Genomic DNA, 7,778 nt, shown 5'->3' with positions numbered 1-7,778 from the left:
CAACATTCCACGTGGGAAAAAATATATCTAAAAACAAAGATGATGTGACTTACCAAACGAAAGCGCTGGCACGTCGATAGACACACAAACAAACACAAACACACACACAAAATTCAAGCTTTTGCAACAAACTGTTGCCTCATCAGGAAAGAGGGAAGGAGACGGAAAGACGAAAGGATATCGGTTTTAGGGGAGAGGGTAAGGAGTCATTCCAATCCTGGGAGCGGAAAGACTTACCTTAGGGGGAAAAAAGGACGGGTATACACTCGCACACACACACACATATCCATCCACACATATACAGACACAAGCAGACATATTTAAAGACGTCTGCTTGTGTCTGTATATGTGTGGATGGATATGTGTGTGTATGTGTGAGTGTATACCCGTCCTTTTTTCCCCCTAAGGTAAGTCTTTCCGCTCCCGGGATTGGAATGACTCCATACCCTCTCTCTTAAAACCCACATCCTTTCGTCTTTCCCTCTCCTTCCCTCTCTCCTGATGAGGCAACAGTTTGTTGCAAAAGCTTGAATTTTGTGTGTGTGTTTGTGTTTGTTTGTGTGTCTATCGACGTGCCAGCGCTTTCATTTGGTAAGTCGCATCATCTTTGTTTTTAGATATATTTTTTCCCACGTGGAATGTTTCCTTCTATATATATATATATATATATATATATAGGGAAACATTCCACGTGGGAAAAATATATCTAAAAACAAAGATGATGTGACTTACCGAACGAAAGCGCTGGCAGGTCGATAGACACACAAACATACACACAAAATTCTAGCTTTCGCAACCAACGGTTGCTTCGTCAGGAAAGAGGGAAGGAGAGGGAAAGACGAAAGGATGTGGGTTTTAAGGGAGAGGGTAAGGAGTCATTCCAATCCCGGGAGCGGAAAGACTTACCTTAGGGGGAAAAAAGGACGGGTATACACTCGCACACACACACATATCCATCCACACATATACAGACACAAGCAGACATCTCACAAGCAGACAAAATATGTCTGCTTGTGAGATGTCTGCTTGTGTCTGTATATGTGTGGATGGATATGTGTGTGTGTGCGAGTGTATACCCGTCCTTTTTTCCCCCTAAGGTAAGTCTTTCCGCTCCCGGGATTGGAATGACTCCTTACGCTCTCCCTTAAAACCCACATCCTGGTGAGGCAATAGTTTGTTGCGAAAGCTTGAATTTTGTGTGTGTGTTTGTGTGTCTATCAACCTGCCAGCGCTTTCGTTCGGTAAGTCACATCATCTTTGTGTGTATATATATATATATATATATATATATATATATATATATATATATATATATATATATATATATATATATATATATATATATATGAGAGACTGTGTTTGGCTTTGCCTTTTCAGGTGGAGGGATATCACCACTTCCACTGAATCTCATGTACGTAACACCATCTACACTGCGCAATATCTCTTGCAATAGCTGATACTTGGGTTGCAACAGTGTTTTTGAGAATACACAAACATGTTCAAATAGGACCCTATCTACATGCGTTAGCAGTCATGAGGGCATTGGCCTTCCCACAACACAATTGGATGGACCTACAATAATTGCTCATATATTATCAGGAAGGAGAATTCCATTCTTCTTGCTCTTCTTCAGGTCTACATTTGCATCTTCACAGGACCAGTCACCGACAACAAAGTCCTTGTGGCGAGGGTGCTTCACCCCACCTGCCATGATACTAAATTCGCCTGGTACAGACAAGTAGTTGACCTATATATAGAAAAATACAGTTGAAAGGATAATAATAGTATGTGTAGCCACTATAGTTCCATTACTTAACCGACTGAGCTATATTGACCACACAGAGACAACAGCCATAAATTTTACTCATGAAGAGTAACTTGATCATCTGAGTACCTCGTTTAGCATTGAAAAAAAAAAAAAAAAAAAAAAAGTAATAGTTTGATTAAAATGAATGAGAGGTATGAAATAAAACACAAACATGGTTTGAGATTATAAATAAATTATTTATTTAAAAATCATCCATGGGTTGTAGTATTTCATGACTATCATTAGAATCTGTATGTATCTTCTTCGTCTTAGCACTTGTACAGTATTTACCAAATAAAGCTTTATGGCAAGCAATAAATTCAGCACGCATCTCACCCAAGCCAACAGATGACTCATAGTACTCAGGTTTTTCACATACACATTGCATGTGTAGGTCTGGGCTTCATGTGCATACAAAAGTGTTGCTTAAGATCGTCAACATGTGTACTATGCTCGCATAGGGAGTTTAAAACATCATTGTATGCAGAGTCTATGCTAGGCAACCAATGATTCAGTCTGTCCAGTGCAAGACGTATGACAAGAGTCCAGATCGTATAACTTCATAACTGAGGGATGTCTTAGGTAAACACAGTTGTTACCCGATTTCACACATAATGCACAGTCATCATACACTGTTGTAATAGAAAGTGTCACACCAGTAAGGCGAATGTCTGGGGGAGAATGAGTTGGATAATATTCAGTAGTCAACCGCTGATTGATGTAGCGCTCTGCACCACATATTTCATCCCAGTCGAACTCGGAAATTGGCACTTTAACACATTTCGATACATTTTCAATCTCCATTCTAGCAAGCAAGCCCCACACATGATGCGCTTCTATAGCAATGTTCACACGTTTCGATCCACTGGGAGTTAAACTGAATGTGAAGGTGAAAAGCAGAGGTGCACTTGACACCTTCTTCTTATCCACAGTATCTGCACTCTGTGGGTGCGCTATCACAGGAATGTTCTGCTGGGATGGGTCATACGCAGGTGACCAGTGCCGACCTCCCTCTTGTTGTTGTTTAACACCACCAGTGACAGCATTCGATGTGTCGTGTGCAGATCGCGTGTCCTCATCACATAAATCGATGAGTGGGATGGAGAGCAGCAACTCCTTGTCCTGCTCCAACAAGTGGGCTATGTGCACTACAGGATCACACGCAGCTGCTAATGGTTCAGACATGCAAGAGGCTGTTGCTGTAGGTCTCGACGAGATGGCAGGCGAGATTGCTACAGGTCTGGGCGTGTCAGCAGAGCTAGGCATGTTGGCACTCGACCCTGTTGAACAAAGATGAGGAAGCATTTGATATGGACCAATATGTGAAAACTTTGAATAATAATAGTAGTAGTAAGGCTAACCAGAGAGAATAATGTGATATGGGATACTTACTTTTCCATTTAATCCTGTTCTGCATGACTGTGCTGGAGTGCGACTGCTGTTGACGCATCATGGTTCTTCTTCTTCTTCTGCTGCTGACTGACTGAACAAGACTGAGGCCCCAGAGCTGCTGAACCTCACCTGTATCTCCTACAATGACGTCACCAGATACTTCCATCCTGTTGGCTGAAGTCGAACACCTGACTCGATTAGGGGTTCCTATTGGTTCCCGCCATTTCCCCCACCCCAGAGTGTCATCAGCTGATGTCACAGCACAGTGATGCATTATTCTGTTGGCATTTGAACTTCCCGCCATTTTATTTGGGCGAGGGGGCGTGGCACTTTCCTGCCAAAATTCAAACGTGCTGACATCTTGAATGACATCATGGCTGCCACCTTGGATGACATTATGCACTGTTGCCAAGTCTACACACTGCCATTTCGATACATCTGGCAACAATGCAGTGTCCCAGAATCAGTGTTGCCAAAATACTGAGAAAAGCAAGGCAGTACACATTACTTCAATCCTTAAGTCCTAGCTTTTTTTTCTCTCTAATCTTGCCACAGCTTTATATGGCGTACTTTCCTTTCTGGGAAAGAATCTATTACCTCATCAATGTTCATCAACATTTTGCTACATGAAAAAACATGTCATTGTCTCATACTAGAAAAGCTGTTAATACAAATTGTACCCAAGACTGGTGTGGTTTCTCAATCTGATTACGTGTATTTTGTCACTGTCTGCTAGACAAAACAAAATAGGACTGCCTTATATTGCAGCAACTGTTACACACACCAAATTAACGAGGCTGTTTTGGCACAAATAGTCATTTTTATAACACGACAGAATATAATTCATGAAGTACCAATATCAAATGCCTAATAGGCCTACTATAAGCAAAAACTTTTATGTTAGGAAATGGTTTCACATTTCATTCATACTCTCTAGCTTCTTAAGCATGAGATCGAAAAGTAGTAGTACGAAATTTTTATGTAAATTTGGAATCGTCATATTCTTCCGTAATTTGTGTGAGTCCCTGTTTCTTCTCCTTCCTTGTTCTAACAAACAATCTTGTCATTACTAATTCTGTAACTATTCCTGCCAGTGTCAAAAATTATTCTCTGGTTAACTTCATTACCCCTGCCACAATCATTGGTTTAATTATCCCGCATTTATTCTCTGGTTAGGCATTATTACGTGTTTGTACAACGTGTTTTCCGCGCTACTCCCAGAACAGAACTTTAGCGGCTGGTAGCCGGGGACTGTGTAACTGGCCCTTATTAGTGTAGCGGTCTGGCCAAAAATTTTCTGTTAAAATTTCATTTTCTTGGATACACGAAGACAATACATAATCTTTGTTGCCTGTTATTCCTGTTAGTCATTTATTTTCACTCCGGTAGTGTGAATCTATGGGATTCGGTAGTAATTATAAGAACGCTGATCATTTGCAAACCCAGTCAACCACATAAACAGCGATTGGCATTCACCCGTTCGACTTTATTCCGCTCAGCTCGTGTAGACCCGTCACTTTTTGTCTGCAGGAAAGTTTATTTCTAGGTGCGACGGGGATTCCCCTGGCATTGAGATCATGTACACAATGCACACATTCAAAAATCAACTTATGATTCATTCAGAAATCAGCTCAGAATTTGTTCAAAAGCCAACAGGGATGCATTCAAAGTCATATGAGTAATCGATAGATCAACGTGCGCTGGATGTTAGGCGCTTTGAGAAACAAGGTCTTTTCCTCAATAATATGAATTTGCCCCCTCCCCCCTCGAAACTGCCACGCAGAACTAATATCCCGGCTTGCCCCCGCCTCCTTTGTTCCGGGCCTGTTGCACATACATGAATCTGGCAGCCTAGGTGCACCAGTAAAATTTTTCCAGATAGCATCTGGCTGCTTGCTGCTATTGCTTGTACAGCTAACTGCCACACTTCTGTAACCAGAAGCAGGAGAAGGTTCTGCTCATATGTGACTCAACTGCACATGTGCATAAGCTCACCGCAACCACTCAAACGAATCTAATGTAAACAGTTGTGACGTCACGCTCATTGGAGGCAGTTAGTTGTTATGAAACATTGAATAGGTCTTCCTAAAGCCTTTGACACATTTTGCTGTTGGCAGACGCTTGTATGAGCACTGTGTTTTGTTGTTGTATATGGTGCATTTTCTTTGCAACTTAAGTTTTATTTTGGCCCCCCGCCCCCTCATTCGTATTTTATTGCTGCAGTATTATTCTGCAGTAGCGAGATACAGTAATATTGTTTGTTAGAGTATTGGTTCTTACCAGTCAAAGTTACAAAAATTTAACTAAAAACTAAAGCAATGAAAAATTCCCAGAATTCTAAAAAATTCCCAGGTTTTTCCCGGATGAAAAAATTCCCTGGTTTTTCCTGGATCGTATACACCCTAATCATAAAAAATAGTCAGTCCCAGTCAAGTGAATCAACAAGCAACACCTATGTAGAGCCTGCTCAATAATTACTTACAGAACAACTATGTGTAACATGTCTGTGAAAATACACATACCTGTACCGGCAAAAAACCAAGTACTCTCGGTGCCTGAGACTTTACAAATGCTTTCTTTAATTCAAGCTTGAGAATGTTTTGATACAATTGTTCTGCGGTTGGTAGGAGGGTTGCATCTTCATTGTCACTGGAATGAGCAACTGATGGACATGATGACTTTCATTGAGGACTGAACTAAATGAACTACTCCAGTACACTCTTATCTGATGGATTACTACAAGACGGCATGAGTACTGTGAAAATATTTACTGCATTCTGTGCCACACTTTGTCATTTTGTTTTAGTGACTTGTTAGAGCTAATACTGATTCTCGGACAGTGTTTCTAAAGAACTGTTTGTTACTGGCAGCATGATTTAAGCACCATTAATCTTATGAAGCTGAGAATCTGATTATTGTCCGAACAACACAACATCATGGATAATAAACACGTGAATATCCCTAGTGCTCTCAGTAAAATGTTTGCAATAACTCTTTTGTTTGTCTTGTGTTGAAGGGTAGACATTATCTAGAAATATCACACTTTCTTTCAGCATTACTTGGCCTATGCACCAAATAACCTGTCATAGTTCCTGCTGGAGTTTCTACAATATGACACCCTGCATGTACCAAAACAGTTACCCCAAGTCACATGAAAAGCTCCCATTCTATGGAGGATCACATTTACATAGTTTGGTGTTGATGAACCAACAATTCATTCTCTATAATCATCCACATCCAGAAATCATCTCCTCCTTCAATATAATGCATGAAGTGAAACACAGATAGACCCATTCTATGCCATTTGTAGTTCAGGTTCACTTGGTGGGGAATCCAACACGCACAAACTCTATAAAAATTCAATTTTTACAAATGATGATGATTGCTGGTCCATGAGAAAAACCTAGAATTGATGCCATAGCACATCATATGATGTTCTTCATGGCAATTTTTTCCACACCCTGCATTATGACATAATTGAAAACCTCACACAATGATGTAATGGGTACTCCTTTTTTTTGTCCTTTGTTGGAATCTTGTATTTAACTAAACACAACTTTACATGAAGTACAGTTCTCATCATATCAGGGTGCATTTCACATTTAACATCCTGAGTGTCCTGTCCAATGGTACACAAAAACTGCACAAATGTGCACTGTTCAAGTGGAGTACACTCCTATAGCATATCTGACACCTGAAACTGGCACGATTTTACTAACCTTTGACTGTGGAATACTGTATATTTACTAGCTTCCAACTGACAAATGCTGCCACCTTCTTGACTCATTCAAATGTGTAATTTAAAGATGCGAAGTATCATTATCAGTTTTATTAGTCTTGACTGCAAATGATAACACAGATCACCACTTTTATAGTTTAAACAATCATCTTCAGACAATTTGCGATAAAAACTAAAACTTGTATTGAACAATCAGACTGTGCACATTACACTTGGATGATGTTAAGTTTTATAAAACGTATGCAGTAGTGATCATCAAACTGCCGATCGGAAGCTACTAGCAGCTCACGGAGACATTTTTGGTGTGTCAGGTAACACTCAGGTTGGCTAACCTATATTGCTCCACTGAGCTCAAACCATGCTCGTGACAAAAACTACTTATTTTGCCCATGCAACTACCATAGTCAACATCACGAATACTACAGTGTCATCATCACAGTTGACTGAATATGTATAAGGTTGTGTATGTTACGTTTTTGTTTGTATATCAGACATTTGGCAATGTGGATAGTTTCATTTATGCATTGATACTAATCTAGGTTTGTTCTAATGATTGCGTGTTCAATCAAAAAGCAAAAAACTTATCTGTTTCATTTGGGACAGGAAACCGATTACTTTTTTTATTCTGGCAGAGAACAATTGTGTGTGCTTACTGTGCTACGCAAGTGTAACAGATGGGAAGAAAGGGAATGCTGAACATTACTTCAAAACTATTCACTTAGGTATTACAAAGGATTTCCTGCTGGATTCCGTTCCAAGAAAAGAAAAAGTACAGCAGCTAAAATCTAAATTTAAAGTTCAACAATCAACTGTTTTAAAACCACTAGACAAGAACAAAGT

This window comes from Schistocerca nitens, chromosome 8 (assembly GCF_023898315.1).
Source record: "Schistocerca nitens isolate TAMUIC-IGC-003100 chromosome 8, iqSchNite1.1, whole genome shotgun sequence".
Classification (NCBI taxonomy): Eukaryota; Metazoa; Arthropoda; class Insecta; order Orthoptera; family Acrididae; genus Schistocerca; species Schistocerca nitens.
The sequence above is the reverse complement of the archived record's forward strand: the minus strand, read 5'-3'. Positions refer to the sequence as shown.